The sequence below is a fragment of the Cupressus sempervirens genome, chromosome 6, assembly GCF_028749045.1.
Source record: "Cupressus sempervirens isolate cs-2001-9-10 chromosome 6, ASM2874904v1, whole genome shotgun sequence".
In the NCBI taxonomy this organism is placed as follows: Eukaryota; Viridiplantae; Streptophyta; class Pinopsida; order Cupressales; family Cupressaceae; genus Cupressus; species Cupressus sempervirens.
In genome coordinates this window covers 442300139-442323490 of record NC_143123.1, presented here as the reverse complement: position 1 = coordinate 442323490, position 23352 = coordinate 442300139, and the positions used below count along the sequence as shown (strand labels likewise).

The 23352-nt window shown below is 31.0% G+C and overlaps 1 pseudogene; it reads right to left on the bottom strand.

The window, feature by feature from the left end:
- Nucleotides 1-16705: 16705 nt before the first annotated feature.
- LOC149552976 (cytochrome P450 71AU50 pseudogene) lies at nt 16706-17083 on the bottom strand (annotated as a pseudogene).
- Nucleotides 17084-23352: the final 6269 nt, after the last annotated feature.

The window sequence follows — 23352 nt, the reverse complement described above, 5'->3', positions numbered from 1 at the left end:
AAAGTTTGATAATCAAAATTTAAGGCACGAGAGAAAAGGAGAAGAAGCGACTTTAGAAAGAGACTGCACGGTAGAAATAACATCTAGACAATATTGAGGATATTATGGGAGCCTCATGATTATGGCATTTACATAGAAGCATAAATTTCTTCTTTAACTCCTTACACTCAACTCTTCACTAAAGTTATTCTTCTAGTAGTGAGAATAGCTGCTACAAATTCCTGGAAGCATTCAAAGACAAACCATCTCAAACTATTTTGACCTTGATTTTGGTGTCCTGGCCAATAGCATGTACCTCTTAATGATTTGAATTTTCTACATGGTAAGGGATAATATACATGGTTTATCTTATTCAGTGATCATACACAAATAAAGTTGAAGCTTATTGTTTGGTGAGTTTGAAGTTTTGAGGAATGTAAGTGATAATCTAATCCAAGCTTCATTATCTGGCCTACGGTATATCACCTCTAAATGACTCAAAGCCACCACATGGGAAGGTATATGGTGTCTCTCATTCCATACCTACACATGTATGACATTTTGTGTTGGAGATTTAGAGCCTTAAGAATTATGCCATGATCTATGCCCCATTTCAAACTCACACCACCTGACATTTCTTCGCGTGCCTTTTTTTTTCCAAATGAGAGAAATAAAAAATATACCAACTTCTTGATAAGTTACAATTCTATAAAGAGGGATGCCAAGTGTTTGATCAAATGTATTTAGTGGAGATTCATCATAATTTACTTCAAGGTACTCTAGGTCAAAATTGGTTTAATACATTCTCTTGGTGTCACCTTAGTCCATGTTGTTTTGAAGATGATGAATTTTTTATATCCACTATGGTGATGTTTAGAAGAATAAAAAATCATATTCCCAACCTGAGAGGACACTACGTGATTTTTAGAGATTGGTGTTTCATCCTTGATGTAAACTTTTTGTTTCAAATCTGTAAAGGTTTCTCTAGACAAGAACATAACAAGAATCACAATGCAATGAACCATTTGACAAAATAATTCAATTTCTAGCATGCGGTCAAAGAACATTCCTATACAATTATTGGATAGCTTTCAAACCTTTTTTGACTTGTCCTCTTTGATGACAACCCATATCGAATATTGCAAAAATATTTAGTGGAGGAGATTTGGAGTCTCTAAATCACCACATCACAAATTGGGTTTCTAAACTAAAGGTTCACATCAAGCCATAAAATATTGAGCATTAACAAAATACAAATCAGCTTCAAAAGAATCCATATGCAAGGGTGACTATAGAAATTAGATAAGAAGTCAGTATTGACAAAATGATATGTGATGAATGAAAATAAATGTGAATCTTCTTATCTAACAACACTTCTTAGTGAGAACTCATCAATCGAGCAGTATAGAAAAGGTACGTGAACTATTATTATAGAATGCTACCATGATATTTGTTAAAAAGATTGTCTATACTTTCATTCAAAAGTCAATCATTGGCAGGTATCACATTGGAACTAGAGGACATCATGATCACATGTAATGGATAAAGCTTATAGAGGCACCATAGTGAAGGGAGGCATGAATCATTTGTTGCAATGTGTCAACAGAGAGGTCATCCCATGAGATGGATAAAAAGTAGAGTGATAATTACGTAGAATACAATAATCATAGAAAATGCACAATATGGAAGCATATACAAGTACATGAACAATTGGGCAAGAGGCCTCAAGAGACTAGAATTTTTGGAATTGATTGGCTTTATGAGTAATATTCATACAAAATGTGGTATTATAAATACCATACTATAATGTGGCTTGCACAAATACCATGGAAAACTGTATTTGATCCTACTAGATGGGAACAACTAATTGTTTATTTTATTATACCTAATCTGATGACAGTTCACACGAATTTGTAATCAACCAAGCTAATCAGCAACCAGACCCAATTTACTAGGTTATGGCTAGTTTCTTTCTAAAAATATATGCTATGATGTGTTTTTGTAAAATTTCTTGTGAACTTTTCTCTTTTTTCTTGGTCCGCATTATTTTTGTGGAGAATCTTGAGGTAAGTCACTTAGCATGAGTTGAGTGAGTTTTATTTTATTTTTATTTAGATTTTGGAATATGTATGCAGCTGGATTGATTTATCTTTTGAGCTAGATGTAATAAGCACCTTATAATAGATCTCTAAATATACATGTTTAGAAGGAAATATAAAGAGATGCATGTTTAGAAGGAAAAGAAACAAAAATTTCATAGCCCTTGAAGAAAATGGCAGAGCTAGGGCATAGCAACGAAATTACAAAGCAAGGGCAGATAGATCACAAAGACACAACATGGCAAAAAAATCATAGAGCAACGGTACGAAAATGAAATCATAGAGCAAGGGCACAACAACAAAATGCAGAGATCATAAGGGCACGACGACCAAATTGTAGAGCAAGGCCATGACAACAAAATGTAGAGATCACAAGGGCACAACAAGAAAATCACATAGCAACGGCACAAAAACAAATTGTAGAGATCACAACAACAAAATCATAGACCAAGGGCACCACAATGAAATGCAGAGATCACAACAAAGAAATTTAGAGATCATAGCAATGAAGGGGATGACAACGTTCACAGCTCTCCACCTTCATTTGGAGCACTCAACCATCTTTCTCACACAACTCTCGACAATCAAAACAAATGGGGAATGATTTATGTCATGTTTTCTTTTTTTTTTGTTTATAGTCACTAGGTGTCGCAATTATGATGCCAACATTGGTATTGTGATGACATCGGGGACAATTACAAAAGAAAGCATGAAAATCAACACAAATTACACCACCCTCACAATTTGACCCCAAATGTTGTAGCGTATTGATGAGTGTCAATTATTCATTGGTGGTTCTTTTATTGTTGCAGTTAGTGGTTAGTGATTTACTTTTATTGATGATAGTTTTTATCTATTTCTTATTATTCTTATGACATTTGACATTAATTTGGAGGTGGTTGTATCTTTTTGGTTTTGATATTTGATTTGTACTTGGCTTATTTTGTTGATTTTGGTAGTGATGTTGGTTTGGATGAGTGTCTTTTCAACTTTAGTCATCTTTCCTTTATTAGTAGTTTATGTAGCCTTGAGGTAGATTTGGCTATCAAGATTCCTTGCCTAAGATTGTTTTATGGTTTCATTATTCATATTTGAATCATTCATTATCTCTCTTGCATAGTGGAAGTGGGATCCTGATTAGATGACCACATGATCAGGAGGTAGTGACTTCTTACCGTTTGGGTCCCCCTTAGATTGGCCAATGTTGGATGTTTGTTGATGTAGCTGCACTATTATCATTCATATTCTCATCTTGGAGAGTTCTACTTTAGTTGTGGTATATAAGCTAGCATGTATATTGTATCTTGGTGTACTTGTATCTATTCTCACATGCCCTGTCACATGTGTAGCAGATGTTTTTCATTAGATGTATTTCATTGTATCATTTTTATTCATGCTTGTTCTTATGAGATGATGTATATGTTATTTCTTTAAGATTGGAAATATTGTATTGAGACTCAAACTTATTAATGAGACTGTCTTAAACATGAGTCAATGCGAAGGAACCCTTCAAGAATGAAATTTGTATTGTAATTGCATTTGTGTAAAGGTTGTGTTTGTGTATATTATTTCCACTGGTTTACTTTAATGTTGTTTAAATTTTAAAATATATAGTTTAGTAACCTTTGTAACCTTTCTAACATATTATCTTACTTTCCTTCAAAAGGTTCTTTGTGTCACATGTTTATCGTGAGGGAAACATGGTTGTTGATTGGATGGCTAGTGAGGTAGTAAGGAGCGACATGTTACACAGATGGCCTAGTGATGATGAATTTCCAACAACCGCTAAAAGTTTAATTGAGATGGAGAGAATCTAGGGGAGGATGGGCAACATAAAGTGTATTAATGGAAGTTAATGTTGTCAATCAAACTTGTAGAGTGATGAAAGCTTGGCAGGGCCGATTCAGAGGCATCATAATTGGGGGCCTTTGTGGCACATTTTATGGATGATTTTATGGGCAATTGGTAATTACTATTACTATTTATTTACCAAATTTGGAGGCAAGTATAGGTTCTTTGAGAAAAACTAGTGTTCGACTCATAGTGCTTAGAGAGCACAAAGTTTTTGTTCTTCTTTCTGCAACATAATGGTAGGGGAGAGGCATCGTAGAGAGCCGGAGGGAGAAGTAGAGAAGTCGAAGAGGTGATCAAAGGTGTGGGAGAAGTTGAGGGAAGGTAGCATCTCATCCTTCTTTGAAAAAATTCATGGCTAAGATCTGAAGATAACTAACCTTATGGTTAATTCATGGAGAGATGGGAAGGTGAAGATTGATGGGATCGACTTCCAAGTCAATGAAAGGATCATTGTGAAGGTCATTAACTCTCCCAATCAGGGCATAAAATTCTATAGGGATAAGAAAATATCTATGAATGTGGTGAAAAACTTTGCAAAGGATGCAAAGTAAATGAAGAAACTAGTGAAGACTGTGCCTGCTATGAGCCCACATCTATTAAGAAACTATGGAGCTTTTTCTTAAGGGCGATTATATTCTACATAATGCTTGACACAAGGTTTGAAAGGATTTGAACCCAACATTTTTTTATCCTAAATCATTTCAGGTATGGAACAAAAAATTTCATCCCCTTCTACTTATTTTTCTCTGCAAATAAGAGTATTATGGATTTCAAGAAGAAAGCGTATGCTAATCCTACCTTCCATGAGGTTTTTTTATTACTCATTTATGAGCATTTTAAAGCTCAAACTCGTGGAAGGATTGTTACCCAGAAGGTGGATTATTCTGAGGAGATAGAGAGCTCTTACCTCCCTTCGGATACAAAGGATAGTGTTGGTCTACACTCGGATGATGAAGAAGAGCTGGCTAAAATCATGAAGGATATGGGTAGGAAGAAGAAAAAGAGGCCAAGAAAAGGAACAGAGAGAAGGATAAAGCAGGAGGAAAACTTGGAGGAGAATTTCAATGATGAGGAAGAGGGGCTGGATATGGATAAGGAGGGAAAAGTGAGAGAGGAGAGCACCAGTAAGGCTTAGGTAAGCAAGAAGGATTACAACTTGGTCAAAAGTAAAAGGGGTGGTGAGCAGGATGCTGAGAAGGCACTTGGTGAGGGTAAGAAGAGAACTATCAAAGCTCGGGAAGAGAGAAAAGAGGAAGAGGGCTTGACTAAAACCACTATTGCTCTTGATGCAAAGGGAAGGAAAACTGCATGGTGGAACTTTCATGCCAGCAATGCAAAAATGGGTTTACTTAGAGAGCATATCCACCCAAAGGTTTTGGAGGGAACGAATGGAAAAATTCAATTGGAGGAGCTCATTGACCTAACTTTGGTGATTCTTAATGACAATGTGAGGGGAATGGGGATGAACCTCCTAAACAATGCCCACAATAGTTTGGTGGACAATTTCTAGTCCATTAAATAGATCTTCCATGAAATTGAAGAGATTAAGTTCATGATGTAGGGGCAGGAAAGGCAGGAAGGGGGGATGAGAATGTTAGAATAAGCAAGCTAGATGCAATGGTTTTTAAGATTGAAAAAAAAGTGGAAAGGATGGAGAGCTCTCTCTATAGCTCAGCTAACTAGAGTCTCAACATAATAAAAGGTCTTAATCATAACATCATTCAGCTACACTCGATGATAGAGGAAAGAAAAAAGGGGAAGGAGGAAAAGGACAAAGAGGAAATCAAGGCAGCTAATGAGGATGATTCTTTGCAGGGTGAGAACCTGAGCAAAAGAAGGAGAGTGGAAAAGAGGAAGAGGGAAGAGGAGGTTTCTCCGGATGATAGCCAATCAAAGACCAATGAGGCTAAGGTCATGGGAGAGTTGGAGCTCAAGAAAGTGGAGCTAGCTAAAGAATTGGTGCCCTGATCAATGCTCCTTTTTTTTTGTCTATTCCCTAGCTTTTGGTCATATATTTTTTTTATTACATTTGATGGTTGGGTATGGCCTATTATTTTTCCTGTTACTTGGTTGCTAGACCTGAACTTTTAGTAGTATTCTATAGTTAACTAGTGGGTTTTAGGAACCCTTGTAAAAAATAGATTTTACTTAATAAAAAACATATTAGTTTTATTTCTATTGGGTTCACGAGTGAGGCATTACATCTAGTATCAGAGTCTAAGTTTTAACATTGGGAACTCTAAGAATATTGTGTGTCATTAGTTAACAAGTTGTTAAATTTTCAACAAGATCAAACAACTAGACTTATCAAAAGAAAATATAAAGAACAAAATTGAAAAAAATAGAACTATGAAAATAAAAGTTTGATTCATAACACTTGGTATTTTAAATGCTATTTTGTGGCTATATATTTCATTTTGGTTACCTTAGTAGTAATAGTCAGCTTCCAAGAGTAAGCCTATTTTAAGGGGAGTAGGATGTAATACCCAACCTTTTCTATCATTGTAGACTTAGTTGTTAAAATCTCTATATGACTCTTCTATAGATGTGTTAGCATTTATTTCATAGTTGAAATGCAATACTTTGATATGTTGAGCAATCGATTATATTAGGTTGTAGCAATTTCCTACTTGCAGTGATGATGCTTTAATTGCTCTTAGTTAGTTAATGAAATTACTTTTATGATCTTCTCATATGGTTTACTATCTTAGAAAGATGTTTGTTATGTACTCATCATGATGAGATGTTCATGTTAGAATATGATATTATTTATATGTAAGATTTACTATTATACTTACCTCATACTTGCATGTGTATGGTGTGTGTGTCTATTTTACATTTATATTTGGTGTGCCTGATATGGTTGAGGTAGGGAGTCAAAGTCACCTACTAGTCGGGATCTACATGATGTACCACTCCCTATCATTTCTTATTTAGCTTAGATATATATATGCACATGTACATGTTCATCTTTTATACAGATTTGTAAGTATCAGGCATCGACTTCCTTGAATTGCCAAGATGAGTGTGTTCTAGTATTGCAATAACTCAATGGAAAGAATTGGGATATAATGTTCAAGTCTAATCCCATCCATAGCCTAGTTACTTATCTTGAGAAGGAGGACATGTATCTGACTTTCCACCCCTTTTAAACAAGTGATTTATCTTTGCTTGTGTTATTTAATCTTGAGTTTTGGTAATGTTTTTTTTATGTGGATTTGGCTATGTGATTTATTTGGTAAATGGTTGAATTATAAATCATATGATATTGAGAATTATTAAATATTATTTGATTAAAAATAAAATATTAAATAAGAGTATATTTAATTAATGGAAAAGTAATTAAACATGTGCTTTAATATAAAAGACTTAATTTGGAAGTCTAATATGAAAAATTGGTTAAAGAGAAATTAAAATATCATGACATTTAATTATTTATTAATTAATTAAATGTGTTTTAGTTTAAAAGATTTAATTTAAAAATCTAATTTAGAAAATTGTTTAAAGAGAATTATACTATTAAAAGATTTAATATTTAATATTGCTTTATTATAATTATTTAATTAATAATAATTAAATTAGAGTTGCAGTGAAATAATGAGGCTTAATAATTATTATTAATTTAAATAATAAACTACGTAAAAAATAGTGCTTGTACTAATTAGTAAAATGGAGGAAAAGAATAGAAAATAATATTTGAATTAAATAATCCTTTGACTGTGCATGAAAGGAATAAATAATTTAAATATTAATATTTTAACAAAGTTAGTGGCATTTGAAATATTGAAGAATAAAAACTCTAGTTAGGATTATGGTTCTTTATTAGAGAGTTTGCAGTTCATTTGAGGGACACACAAGTTTTGGAGAGCAAAATTTGGAATTGGAGCAAAAGAATTATTGAAAGTTTCAGAGGATTTGGATTTGCATGCATTAAAAAATTGTCTCATATTTTAGCTATGATTCAAAAGTAGGGTTTGAAAACTCATTGTAGAAATTTTTTGAAAGATTTGTCTACTTCATGTCTTATTGGGTACTTGCATAATGCTTATTAATTTATTGTATTCATTTTTTGATATAGAATTATGTTATAGATTTTGAAAAGGAAAAACTTATTAATCAAGAAAAGTTGAATGAGGAAAACTATAAAAGAATTTAGAAAATTATTATTACTACATTATTTTAAGAGGCTTTCTACTATAGGAAAAAATTGATTATAGAAAATTGGAAGAAAACAACCAATTGAATAGTTAGGGTTTCAACTTTAAATTTTCCTTTAGAACCATGTGATTATCTTGAATTTTTTAAATCAAGATAAATATTCCTCTTTTATCTAACATAATTTGGTTGCAAAATTTATTGGAAAAGCAAAAGATTAATTGAGATGAAAGCATGTTGTAACTAAACTTCTACTAAAGATAGAAAACTAAATATACTATGGTTGCATGATTTTGAGAGATCAAAGACATGTAAAAAATACTAATTGTATGTTTATTTTTATTTTATAAAAATATAATAAAATTTTTAGATTTATCTAAAAAAATTATGATTAATTATTAATTTTAGAAATTTTATAAAATTAAATTAAAAATAAATTATTTATTTTAAAAATTAAATAAATAAATACTACTTAATTTCTTATGAGTGAGTTTTTAGTATTAATTATTTTTAAAAATCTTACTGAGTTATAACTTGTTATATGTTTATTAATGCAAGTGGAGCTATAAGTTAATAAATATAAAATTGTGTAGATAGTAGTTTTCCACAATCCATTAGAGTTCTTTGCTATGTTTTATGGGTAGATTGCATTAAAAAAAATTACGGAAATGCTTTGGATCACACTATGTGATCCATCATCAAGGTGAAAGAGCTATAGGAATAGAGTGTGATCCGAAGCGTTGATGCAAAAACAATTTAACACAATCTACCTAGCAAATATAGAAAAGAACTCTAATGGATTGTAAAAAGTTCTATAAAATTGTGATTTAGTTATATTTTAAGAGAAGTTATAGTGGAGTTCACTATATAATCATCTAGTTATGAATATTTGAATATTATAAGAGAAATTGTAATAACTTAATTATAATTATAATTTCAAGTTTGAGTTATTTGTAGAGTCATATTGAATTAAAAGAAAAGTAAATATTAATATTAGACTTAGATAGAAGTCATAGTAATATTTTAGAAATGGAATTGATATCAATATTTAAATCTAATAAAATATCTTTATGTTATTAATTAAATCATTTATGATTTAAGATTATTTAAATTAATAACATGATAATGTTGCATGATATTTTATTTGCACAAAGAGATTTGACATTTAAATACATATTGATTTAAATAAGTATATTAACATAACAAATTATATTAACATGTATATTCTTACTTTATTTCTAAACACATCGTTATGGCTCAATCTAATAGAAGAAAATTATGGAATTAAACCATATGATTGAAAACTATGTGTTTTCTTATATTCTATTTATAGTCTTGTGATCTTTATTTTTGTGATGGTTTTTTTTTGTGAGTTTTTTAGTTGGCTAAGTTATGATGTGCACCAAAGGTATTTTGAGATCTCGTTTATGATTATTTGACTAGGTGTCATGATATATTTTATGATTCAATAAGTATATTAACATAATTTAAATAAGTATATTATCATAACAATTTATATTAACATGTATATTCTTACTTTATTTCTAAACACATCTTTATGGCTCAATCTAACAATAGAAAATTATGGAATTAAACCATATGATTGAAAACTATGTGTTTTCTTATATTCTATTTATAGTCTTGTGATCTTTATTTTTGTGAATTTTTTAGTTGGCTAAGTTAGGATGTGCACCAGAGGTGTTTTGAGATCTCCTTTATGATTATTTGACTAGGTGTCATGATATATTTTATGATTCAATTTGAGATTTATTTTGATGAACATTTATGAGAACTTGGGTTTTGAGAGCTAATGTTATTTTCAAGTTGTGTGTTAAGAAACCAAATTTGGTCAGCATTGCTTTTGTGGTATTAGACATAATTGTGGTTTATGAGTTTTGGGAATGCATGTCTATGGGAGTGGCTTGTAATGGGGTTGGGGCCCAAAGTGACTAATAGTGTAACTCATTGTAAGTTTTGTAGCAAGTGATAACATAGTAATTAAAATACATTCCTCTCTCATGCCTTGAGATAAATTAAAAAGATAGGTTAGAGATTTTACCTCGTCCATGCCTTGAGTACTTGTATATGCTAATAATGGGAATGGGATGATACATTGAAAGTTGTGACTAGTTTCCTTGTCTTCACAAGAGGGTATTTTGGTTTTGCATAGAGTCACAGCGAGGGCATGGCCTTGAGAGACTACCAGGGTAACCTTAGAGTTGGCTCATGTGATGACATTCTATAGTATATAGCTTGATTCTCCTTCATGATTTTTTTATATTTACCACTAGTAGTGTATTTGTTGGATGTTACTTTTGATAGCGTATTTATTGTGAGTTGTTTTTTATTGATTGGATGTCAATTATCATAGACAACTGACTTTTATTGATGAGTGCCAACTATTCATTGGTAGTGCTTTTATTGTTGGAGTTAGTGATTGGTGGTTTACTTTTATTAATGATAGTTGATATCTATTGATTATTGTGCTCGTGAGACTTGACATTGATTTGGAGGTAGTTGTATCATTATGATTTTGATATTTGATTTGTACTTGGTATTTGTTATTGATTTTGGTATGTTATGTTAGTTTGGATGAGTGCCTTTTCAAGTTTGGTTATCTTTTCTTTATTAGTAGTTTATGTTCCTTTGAGGTAAAATTGGCTATCAGGATTCCTTGCCTAGGATAATTTTATGGTTTGATTATTCGTATGCAGATCATTCACTATCTCTCTTGCACAGTGGGAGTGGGAGCCTAATAAGGTGAGCACGCAGTTAGGAGGTAGTGGCTTTTTACCATTTGGGTCCCCCTCAAATTCGCTGATGCTGGATGTTTGTTGATGTAGTTGCACCATTATCATTCTTGTTCTTATCTTTGAAAGTTCTAGTTTAGTTTTGGTATATAAGTTATCATGTATCTTGTATCTTGGTGTACTTGTATCTATTCTTGCATACCATGTGACATGTGTAGCAGATGTTATTCATTAGATGTATTTCATTGTATTATTCATGCTTTTTCTAATGAGATGATGTATATGTTCTTTCTTTATGATTAGGAATATTGTAATTGAGACTTAAACTTATTAAAAACGCTTTCTTAAATGTGACTCAACAAGAAGGAATGCTTCAAGAATGAAATCTATATTGTAATTACATTTATGTAAATATTGTGTTTGTGTGTATTGCTTCTGAATTGTTTCTTTGATGTTTAAATTTTAAAAAATATATAGTTAAATAAGCTTTGTAACATGTTAGGTTTATTTCTTTTGGGTTCTCGAGCAGGGCATTACAAAAAAGAACAATACATCAGAATTGGTTCCTAGACCTAAGGGTAAGAATGTTATTGGAACTAAGTGGGTATTTAGAAATAAGATGAATGAACAATGTGAGGTTGTGAGAAACAAAGAAAGACTGGTATGTAAAGGTTATTCACAGCAAGAAGGAATTGATTTTGGGGAAACATTTACACTTGTTGTTAGAATAGAAGTAGTAAGAATGTTTTTGGCATATTCAACTCACAAGAATTTCAATGTGTATAAGATGGATGTCAAATCATCCATTCTAAATAGTAAACTTGGAGAAGAGGTATACATAGAGCAACCTGGTGGTTTTCTTTTGATAGATAAAGGAGACATGGCTTGCAAATTTAAAAAGTATTGTATGGATTGAAACCAACACCTGGAGCCTAGTATACAAGATGGACAAGTATTTGATAAGTTTGAGATTTGGAAAAGGTAATGCTAGTAGTAATTTGTATTTGAAGGATATTGAAAATGGCTTATTAGTTGTTGAGGTATTTGAGGTTTTCCTATCTACACAGGTTATGAAAATAATCTACCGTATTCACAATTTGGATAGTATTTTACATGCATTCACTAGATAAACAACATAGCACTTTTAGTTTTGGGTTTAATTGGCCAAAATAGTTGCATATGGTCTTTGTATGAGGATTGTAAAGATTTGAAGCTTCCCTTGTGTGTTTAATTTTCAATCTTATCAAGATTCGCCATCTTTATTTCTTGTATTAGAAGAAGTTGTGAATCAACATTTCGACTGTTGTTACAAACAAAAAGACAACAAATTAGCAACATGTAATCCTATGGCAGATGTGAAGGGATGCTCAAGGGTTGGTCTACATCCTTGGTGTATTGAGAAACATCACCAATGAGTGGAGTAGTTTATGTATTGAAGATTGGGAGGTAATCACCTTATGCAGCAAGGAAACCCACATTGTAATAAGGTTTGTGAATTATGTCATAAACAATTATAGTCTTGGTACGTGAACCATATCTTTTCATTGAATAGTTGGATTCTGTTAGTTTTTGGATATGTTATTTAGAACCAAATTATGCAAGTTCTGACAAAAGGGATTGTGAAAATATTGTATATTTCAAAAGTTATGTACGATTGTTTGGAGGTCCATACGAATTCCAGAATGCTAATAAATATAATTTGAAATGTATAAAGAGTCTTGGATATTGTTTGACCATTAGTGGGAAGTATTTTAAACTATGGTGTTCAAAAAAGAATCTTAGAGGGTGTAAGGTGATGGTGGTGTTGGGTATTGTGTGAGTTCGTTGTTTGGGTATTGTGAAGAGTTCAAATGAGACAATAGAATAGGTGAGAGTGGCACAAGGAATAGGCCATTCACATTGTCTCTAACCTTGGAGAATATAAAGGGATAGTATATGTTATGCTTAGGTAGGCTTGGGAAGAAGCCTAGCCTAGTTTGAGAGTTTTTGTATTAAGAAACAAGTATCAGCACCCATCATCTAGTCATTTGATTGAACTGAGAATTTTTTGAATATTACATTGACAATGGGGACAATTGAGAAACATGAAACATGAGGGCATTTATGATTAAGGAAATGATGAAATGCTAGCTTAGGGAGAGAGAAATTCAGATGTCACAAGGGGGAAGTGACTTTATGGAAATCTATAAGAGCAAGATTTTGAGAAGGGAGGGAGAACATACTATCAAAGGAAAGTCAAAAGACTTGATAAACCTCACATGTTACAAGGGGGAAGTGACTTTATGGAAATCTATAAGAGCAAGATTTTGAGAAGGGAGGGAAAACATACTATCAAAGGAAAGTCAAAAGACTTGATAAATGTCATAGAACAAACTTGAAAACTTCCTAGTCAGAGACAAAAAATGTAAATTAACACAACTAGAAATATAATAATAATGTGGGCTAGGAAATACATAACAATAAGGATAACTTTTACCAAGGTAGCCAATTAATGAAATGGCTTAATCTAAGATAAATCACTAAAGTGAGCATAAAATTGAAAATACTTAATAATTTTTTGAAATATTTTTTTTAATAAAATGTTGTAATTGATTTTAAATATCAGTTTAACTATTTAATCATGTCTATATTTTTTCTACTTTAATTTTTACTACCTCTTTCTTTTAGGAAATGGTTATCTCCTAACCAAGAATTCATAAATTGTTAAAATAAAATTTTAAAACTATTATACATAAGTACTTGAACCCTAATTAACCCAACTATTTAAACACGACCACTTTGATTTGCATTATTATGTCCATATAATTTGTCCTGTAACTATTTTGAATGCTTTGATAGTCTATTTTCTTCTTGACATTAACTAATCATATTGGAATTTCTCTACTAGCATACCTATAACAATCTACAAGACATGCATTGGAACTATTTTAATTACCAAATTATAATAATCACTGTCATCATGATTTTATTTGTCAATACCCCTTGATTGTATCCTTAAACAAAGTTCTGCAAGCTTGCCACAAATCAACTAAATATTGTGTCTTTCCTTTTGCATAGGTGACATTGTTTTAAGAATATAAATCAATTGTTCTATATAAATGTAATATAAGATAAAGCTTCAAAGAATAGCACATGTTATATAATTAAAATAGGATAAATATTATTGAATGAAAAATTAATATATTTCAAAGTAAAATATTTTTAAATAATTTTAAATATTTATTGAATGGATACAAACATGATAAGAAAATGGTCTTTTTTTTTATACTATCTTCATCAACCTCTATATTTTTTCCTCTCTACAATCTTATAATTTCAATATATCTTGAAAAAATCACACTAATTGGAAAGTAAAGATGAGATGAATAAAGAATTGAAATATAAAATTAAACAACTTTATCATAAGATATCTTTACTAAATAAGATGTACATCTAAAATATTATATTCATAATAATATGAAAAAATAAAATGACATAACAAAAACTTTTGTAAACATTATTTATATTGGGTTCAATAATGATTATTTTCATACAAATACACCACTTAACTACTTCGTACAAACAACAAATTACTAGCTTCAAGTTTAAACTTTATAATAGACTAGCATGTTGTGTGCTAATAGGAAAGTATATCTTTTAAATTGTAAAAACCAAAAACTAAAATTTATTATTGATATGTTTATTTTCACAAAGGAATTTTTTTAATAATAATAATAGTAATATAGTGTAAAGCTTTGGATCATGGCAAATTTTTTGAGCACGGATGCTCCTTAGTCCTTGGCTCATAGCCGAAGAGGTTTCAAACACCAATGGGCCTATATCAGATACCTAAAACTTGTTTGTGGATGGCCTCCATCAAAAGAAAGAAAAAAAAGCTTTAATAATAATTATACATTGTATTTATATAATCATAAATATGTAAAATATGAAGTATATCAAATAAATATTTGATTAGTAATTATTTTTTTATATATTATAAAATATTATTATATAATTATTATAAAAATTTAAAAGCATTTACAAAATTAGAAAATTATCATGACCATTATAAATCCAATGTTAAAAACAACGAGCAAAAATCATTTCATAGATTTAATTTAAAATAACTCAACTTTCAATTTGAAAAGCCTATATTCTAAACCTAATTAACTAACCTTCACTTTTTATGAGAAAACATCACTAACACAACAAAAGCTATTGGGGAGACAAAATCTAAGTAAAAAATCCTCTAACCAAGCTATAGGTACTAAAAAAAAATGCAATAAAAGAGAAGATTCAAATTGAACTCATTAAACATGTTCCAATACAATCGTAAAACTACATAGAGAACCCAATCCATTAGTCAAGAATGATGAAATCACTAGTGAACAAAATTTAGAAAATGCTGAGCAAAATTCTTCAATACTAAAATACTTTCTCTCACAAGATTTATAAGGAGATCAAATCCAATTTAATCAAGGGACAAGCTAATCTCCAGACAAAATGCACTAAAGACAAAACACCGAATGTTGAAGTCTTCAAAATGCACTAAAGACAAAACAAAGTCAATTTTTAAAAAAAATTTGAAAGCATAGTGATTTTTTTCTTGTTATCGACAATCATGAAGATCAAATGCTGAAATTTTCAGAAAAATCCATGATGTTTTTGTTTATTTGAAAATTGGTCAACTATAGAGTTTGTAGGGAGGATAGCCACGTAGGCTTCAAGACATATTGGAAAGTATAAAAGACTACCAAAAGTATTTGAAAGATGCTTAAAAAGATTTAGATGAGAAAGAAATATGAAAACATTTTAGCTAATGACAAACAATACATGACAAATTCATTTAGAAGGTGCAAAGAAATTGCAAAGAGACATAGAAAAAGTGTGGGATATTTATATGAACTAACGAAACTTTTTGATATAAATAATTTAACTTTGAAACAAAGCTCCCACAGGTAATGTACTACCCAAATAAACCTAAAGAAAAGAAAAAAATCAATACTAACCTCCACATGGGAAGACATAAATTATTGAACTAATACTATATGAACTTCACAAACTTGTAAAGCTAACGATGATAGTTTCATAGAATGCATGGTTTAAGCAGGATATTGAGTAGTGAGCCTCCATTTAGGCCTAGCAAACAATGGATTTTTTCTAGGAACAGTTAATCCAAACTAGCAAAAATCATTACAGAGATTTAATTCAAATAACAACTTTAAATTTGGAAAGCCTATATTCTAAACCTAATTAACTAACCTTCACTTTTTATAGAAAAACATCACTAACACAACAAAAGCTATTGAGGAAACAAAATCTAAGTAAAAAATCCTCTAACCATGCTGCAATTACTTTAAAAAGCAATAAAAGAGAAGATTCAAATTGAACTCATTAAACATGTTCCAATACAATCATAAAACTACAAAGAGAACCCAATCCATTAGTCAAGAATGATGAAATCACTAGTGAACAAAATTTAGAAAATGCTGACCAAAATTCTTGAATACTAAAATATTTCCTCCCATATTATTTATAAGCAGATCAGATCCGATCCTCCCACATGATTTATAAGCGGATCAGATCTGATTTAATCAAAGGCTTCAAGACACCCTGGAAAGTACAAAAGGCTACCAAAAGTATTTGAAGGATGCTGAAAATGATTTACTTGAGAAAGAAATATGAAAACATTTAAGCTAAATAACAAACAATACATGACAAATTCATTTAGAGGGTGCAAAGAGACATGGAAAAAGTGTGAGTTATTTATATGAACTGACGAAACTTTTTGATATAAATAATTTAACTTTGAAACAAAGCTCCCACAGATAGTGTCTTACCAAAATAAACTTGTAAAGCTAACGAAGTCAGTTTCACAGAATGCATGGTTCAAGCAGGATATTGAGTAGTGAGCCTCCATTTAGGCCTGGCAAACAGTGGATTTTTTCTGGGAACAGTTAATCCGAACTCTTCCTCCACATCCACCTCGCCCTCCACAGTCCAGTCAAAGCAGTGAAGAAGCTGAGCAAGTGCCAACTCAACAACAGAAACACCCATCGTAATCCCAGGGCATCCTCTTCTTCCCGTTCCGAAGGGCAGCAAATCGAAGTCCTGACCTCTCACATCCTTGTTACTCCCCATAAACCTCTCTGGCTTAAACTGATCGGCCTCCTTCCAAACGTTTTCATCCCTTCCCATCGCCCACACATTCACAAACAACCTCGTCTTTGGCGGAACAAAATATCCTCCCACGCTGCACCCTTCCATCGACTCATGCGGAATCAGCAGAGGAAGTGGCGGATGCAGTCGGAAAGTTTCCTTCACCACGCATCGCAAGTAATCCAGTTTCACGGGAAGGAAAATACTTCTTTTGCATCATCCATTTAAGTGGAAATTCATAGGTGAAGGGGAAGATAAGTGATTAACAATAATTATTTTGCGGAATAAATATATGGAATATTATCTTGTCGTTTAAGTTTGCCAATAATTTAAAGGGATAAACTTGTCTTATTGAAATCTATTCTCTTTTTAATAGATAATACATACCGTTTAAAGAGAATTCTAGATAGAAATACATGTGGAATATTAGATTGTGATAATAATTTTTTTTATCTTACAAATTTTTTTATTTTATTTCATAGATATTTGTTTTCTTATAAAAAATTAATAATTTCTTTTCAATATCAAAATATCTATTGTGATTTGTTTGTATGTATGTACATATTGAAGTTAGGATAAGAACAAAATCGTGACAGTCATTGATTCAAATGATGTCTTTAAATAGACACCACAAAAATTAATATAGTTTTAATTATGCATAACTAACATCAAAAATCATATCAACTAACTAATTATTTATGTAATGTACAATATGTCAACATTCCCTCCTTATTAGTACTTGTCATAAAGCAATACTGTTGTATATTGTAATGATTCTCCACCAATTATAACAATTTACTATTATTATTTTTAAAATAAACATCCTTCTACCAAAGTTGAAATTTATAGTTTTGAATTTTTCTATTTTAAAAAAATATGTCTTATAAGGGCACCTTTTATTGGATGACAAAATCATTCTATAAAAAATATGTTTCTTCCTATAAGCTTTTTCATTTGGAAGTTTACTTGTTGATGGTTTTCAACATAGAAATTTCTATTTCTATGAAGATTACCATAATAATTATTTTCTTAATTATGAGACACAAGCTAAGGTTAAGTATAATAACAATTTATTATCAGATTTCTATTTAAAAAATTGCTAAGTTTATTTTTTAAATTTCAAAAGCAATATCAATTTTATTATATTAATATTTTCTATATTATTTCATTTTTTATTTAAAGGTTGTACCAAGTAGCTCTTACATTATAAATTGCATTAAATATATATATTTTTAAAATGTGTTGAATTTATCATTCAATTCATTTGTTAAATCACTCAAAATTAATATCCAATAGATAAACTTAAATGTGTCTATTCTAATGCAAAAAAGTTTAATCTATTTAAAATATTTTTCAATAAGTTAATGTAAATTATCTATTTGCTAAATCATTTTTTTCATTTAGCTTACTTTTTAAAATAAAATATTGCAATTTTCATTCTAATATTGTAATATTATTAAACTAGTAATGATATGTAAATCTTGTTCTCTTTTCTTAATATAATTTTTATTCCAAACAAAAACTATATTTGTATAATAAATTATTTTTTATAAAATATTTTTATTACTATTTCTTAAGTAGCGATTAATGATTTGTATTTCTACCAATCAATACCTATTATTTTTTAAAATAGTGATCTTATTCGCTAAAATAATTGAAGTCCTATATATAGATTTTTAGGATTCAACACCTCTAAAGAAAATGATAATAGTATATTATTTACCATACTTTTTCACCACTTTTTTTCAACTATACGTAAATCAAATTATATTTTTTATTATATATAAGTTAAATAAAGGGCGGGGGCCGTAGCTCGGTTGGCTCAATCTTCCTTGTTGCAAGGGGTTGGTCACGGGTTCTAGTCTCCTCCATCCTCGTGGTACTGGTGGGCGTGTCGCGCCAGCGCTACCGGTCATGTTAAAAAGTTTACCAGGCGCACTACAGTTTATAGGGGGGCGTGTTGCACCGATTCCTGCAGTCTGGAAAAAAAAAAAAAAAAAAAAGTTAAATAAAAAATCTTTGTACAATTACTTCTTTTATTTAGACTATTTATGTTAAAATTTTATGTTATTATAACAAAATTATAATATATATTATAATTTAAAATATATTATATTTATAACTATGCACCTTAAAATAAAATTAAGATTGTTGTTATATATTTTTTTAAAATTATAAACTTTAATAAAATTACAATTCAATTTACATATAAAATTATAATTATAATTTATTAAAGCAAGTACTTAGCCATTATGTGGGACTTGTTACTTCCTACTATAGGAGGAATACTTATGCATTCGCCAAATCTATTAAATTGAAAAGAATCAAACACTAAACATTTACAATTAAATAGATTGACTAACTTTCCTATTGTTCAATACTTCATGATATTCCAATGTTGCATTTAGATTCGGCATGGATTGATCAATTATAGGTGCTCATAAATACTTAGAGACTGTGGTGATGTTGTTGAATGGATTCATATCATATTGACATTACTTGTGTAGTGGGAACTTCTTAATGCATAAATGGTAGATTGGTTTTGAGGCTTGACACTATATTTTACAGGTTTTATATGTTGATGATTTTGAATTCATGTTGTATACCTTGGAGGTATTAAAGTGAGAAAAATTAAGTTTAAATGGGGCACATGGCCTTGTTGAGTAACTCAACGGATATCAATATGTATCTCCTCAAGTGGTAGATTGTTGGAAATGACTTGTATGTATAGTGCTCACCCTATAGGTGACTATTATGTACAATGGTTGTTTAGGTCATCTGGCAAGAGTGTCTAATGCCAAAGGGAGTGACCTAATGCCGAAGGGAGTAACTAAAGCCAAAGGGAGTGATTCGATGCCAAAGGGAGTGATTTGATGCCAAAGGGAGTGGCCTAATGTTGAAGGAAGTGCTCGTAATTGAAGGGAGTACCTACAACCAAAGGGAGTGACCCAATGTTGAAGGAAGTATCTGAAGCCAAAGGAAGTGACTTGATGTCGAAGGGAGTGTCTGAGACGAAAGAGAGTGACCCAATGCCAAAGGGAGTTTCTTAAACCTAGTGCAAGAGCACCCCATCAAAATTAAATGGTCTTAATGCCTTCTAGGCCTTTTCAATCCTTGATTCTAGAATATTTTGGTTAATTAGGCTCTTTCTTGCATAGTGATACTACTGTGTGAACCCTTGAACAACTTTTGGTATTTGTATAAACCAATTGTTTCATTAGGTCACAGGGATCTAGTAGTCTCCTAGGGTCATGTTAAAGGTCTTAGGAAGTGTTAGAGTCTCTTAGAAGTTATGTTATAATCACAAAATCAAAATAACCTGCATAATCATGACAATAATGCAACATTTACCTTATTTTAATAACTTTTGTTTGTAATAAGTTCCCTCCAATGGTCACAACCTTCAAATTTTAGTAAGACCAATTGGAGGAAGGTCTTCATAAGCCCTTACAAGTGGGTGGAAGACAATAATGTAATATCTTGCTTTTGAATCAATAAAAGCTACCATTTTTCTTGCAAAAACTCTATTTTTTGCTTATTGTATGGTTTGTATGGACTTTGGGTGGATTGGAGGGTTAGGTTTTATCAAAGCTCGAAGAGTTACCTTTCCAATGGGCCTACTCTAACCTTCTGAAATGCTAGGAGTTTTGAGATACAAGGATGTTTGCTAAACTTGGTTACAAACCCTAACCACCTAGGGTTTTAGAGAAAAATGGCAATATCTCCCATTTCCACTGTTGGAAAAATCAAACTTTCAGGGGAATGGAGATTGTCAAGTGTATTTTAGGATTTTGGAGGTTTCAAGGCATGGGTAGATGGTGGCTATATAGTATAAGCAAGAATGAGTTGGCATCTTCATGTGACAACTCTATTGCATACTGAGATTTGTTGAATTGCATGCCTTAGGTTCTGAGCCAGTGGGTGAAATCTTGGAATCCTTCTATTTTTGACCCAACCTAACCATTCCTTGTGTTGGTTTTGTATTACACCTTTTATTTCTAGTGGTTCCTTTGTAAAAGTGACCTAATTGGGGCAATTAGGCCTGTAATGGTTTGCTATTTTGGAAGGTTGAATTATGGAGTTAGAACCTATCTTTTTGGGTTTTGGTTAAACTCAATAAAGGGTGTTCATAATGGTAATTTTTTCCTAGGGTCCTTTGGAGGATTTTGCACTTATAGCACAAATTGCCTTTGGAAGGTCTACTAGGCCTAATGCTGCATTACTAGGACAGAATAGTGAAAGTTGGGTTTGGATTTCTGTTTGGTAGTGATGCCTTGTTCTTTTGCACTTCTTTTCAACCCCAATTATGTTGATAGATGCAAAATGTGTGAACCCACCATTTGAGGATAAGAAGTCAAGTCTTGTTAAACCATAGTTGCATGGATTAAGGAGTGGTCCTTTAAATCTTGCCTTATGCAAAGGTGCAGAAGTTGGGTATTTCTCTTGCCATGTTAGGTTGGTAATTAGCATATCCTAGGATTGTTTTTGTTAACCCTTACCTCTGCATCAAAACCAAAGGGAGTGACCTGATGCTAAAGGGACTGACTTGATGCCAAAGGGAGTGACCTGATGTCGAAGGGGGTTTCTGAGGCCAAAGGGAATGACCGTCAAATGGAGGAGTGACCATTGGGATTATCAAATGGAGGAGTTCCAAGGTTGCCAGTAACTATTTTTTTTTGTGATAGTTAATACACTAGATTGCATAATATTTGTAGTGTGTATAAATTATTGTATATTTTGTTGGGATATGCATGGTGGAAGTCAAGTTGATTGTAACATAATTTGGGTCTGTGCAAGAATCTATAGTTCATTATATGTAATATTGATTACTATAACACAAAGAAGTTGCTTCGATTATTGGGTGGTGGATTTTTCCTAAAAGGGTTTCCATGTTATATTTGATCTCCTTCATTTATTTATTTTGCATCATATTTTGTATGTTTTTTCTGCTTATCTTAATGTTCTGTAGGAGATTTGAGATATTTCTTATATCTCCCTTAAATTAGCATTAGGAAGAAATTTCCACATGTAGCCTTCCTAACAAATAGAGAATGTAATTTAAGAAGGCATAAATTATTGTTTGCTACAATATATGAACTAATGATATTGATTTATGAACAAACACAAATATGCAACTCTAAAAAATTTACGTGAAATGAAAAAGCTCCTTTGTAAGATTATATATCAGAGTTACACACAGAAATACATTTATATCCAATAATTTCAATAAACAATTGACATAGACCTAGTTATGGAGACTTGATATACAACAAGTAATAGTTAGATTTTGTGCAGAGAAGATAAATATAAATATGAATTTCACCCATGCAAATAAAGATAAGCATAAATCAGCTTTTATGCATGGATGATGGGAGATAAGTCTCAACATAGAGAGGAGAAATTATCGTTGATTCAACATGCAACATCATGTAGTTAGACTTTGAATGATCACAAAATCATGGCATTCTTCATGTGGCTATCTTGAAAACTGATGCACCTTTAATAGAAAAAATATACAAAAGTGAATAAAAGAGGTAGATGAGGGTGAAAAATATGTATGGGTGTTACATGAAGAGCATCTACATGATATTACTCAAGAAAATCCAAAATTTTGACTTAAGAAATCTTATTACAAATTTCAAGTGTGATCTCAAGAGTGAGAATGAGAAAATAATTATGTACCAAAGAATTTGGGTGTTTGCAACTAAATTCTTAATTCAAGTAAAAGTTCTTATTCCATGCAAAAAAAAAAAAAATTTGTCTACCATTGTATACACATTCACCTACAAAATCCTAATTTCTTCAAACTATACATTTCAATAAAACAAAATTGTTGTGGTTTGAAACTTCATCCACATATTGTTACCATCTACAAAACACATTTTTCTTTTTCTTTAAAAATCTCTTTAGTGATTAGAGTGTTGTTGGCAAAGGAAGAGTCCAGATGGTTAAACATTTCCTTCTCTTCCTCTACAACTTGAAGATTAAGAAGCATGTTGCTATTTTTGAGAGTTTTTCATCATTAGCTATTATTACACAAGACAATTATTTATCGACCATATTTTGTAGATCTTTTGTTGGGGGAAAAAGATATGACATTTTTCATTGGTGTGTAGTGAACAATTTAAACTAGAGTGTACTTATATAGAAAGGAAATAGTCAAATGATTAAGTATATTGACAATGTAATATTAAATTATTGTAACCCCATATGTGGATGTAGTTTGTTCTATGAAAATACTTATATTAATTGATTAGTTGGAAAGTCCAACTTAAAAAACATATTCATTATGAATTTTTTCTAAAGAAAAATAAAATAATTTAATGGTTTATTGATTGTAAAAGATATTCCATATTGAATGTTATTCCTATTCTTAT